The following is a 646-nucleotide window of genomic DNA, read 5'->3' as shown; positions in this document are numbered from 1 at the left end:
GGAGTTGAGCAAAAATCTGACTTAGGCTGAAAAAGGACTGCTGATGCTGTTGGATCCTGACCTCCCTGCACTCGAAATGGATTTTCTGGAGCTACACGAGTCCAATTGGCGCGCTCTCAATGGCGTTGGAAAGTAGACATTCAGGGCTTTCCAGCAATATATAATAGTCCATACTTTGCGCGAAGATAGACGATGTAACTTGGCGTTGAACGCCAAGTTCATGCTGCTGTCTGGAGTTAAACGCCAGAAAAACGTCATGATCCGGAGTTGAACGCCCAAAACACGTCATAACCTGGAGTTTAATGCCAAGAAAGGCCTCTACTGATGGATAGCTTTAGTCTCAGCCCCAGCACACACCAAGTGGGCCCCAGAAGTGGATTTCTGCACCAATTATCTTAGTATATTCATTTTTTGTAAACCTAGGCTACTAGTTTACTATTTAAACAACTTTTAGAGACTTATCTTGTACCTCATGACATTTTCAGATCTGAATTACATACTTTTTGACGGCATGAGTCTCTAAACTCCATTGTTGGGGGTGCGGAGCTCTGCAGCGTCTCGATGGTTTAATACAATTCCTTTGTTTTCCATTCAAACACGCTTGTTCTTATCTAAGATGTTTATTCGCGCTTAATTGTGAAGAAGG

Source organism: Arachis duranensis, chromosome 3, assembly GCF_000817695.3.
Source record: "Arachis duranensis cultivar V14167 chromosome 3, aradu.V14167.gnm2.J7QH, whole genome shotgun sequence".
Lineage (NCBI taxonomy): Eukaryota > Viridiplantae > Streptophyta > Magnoliopsida > Fabales > Fabaceae > Arachis > Arachis duranensis.
The sequence above is the reverse complement of the archived record's forward strand: the minus strand, read 5'-3'. Positions refer to the sequence as shown.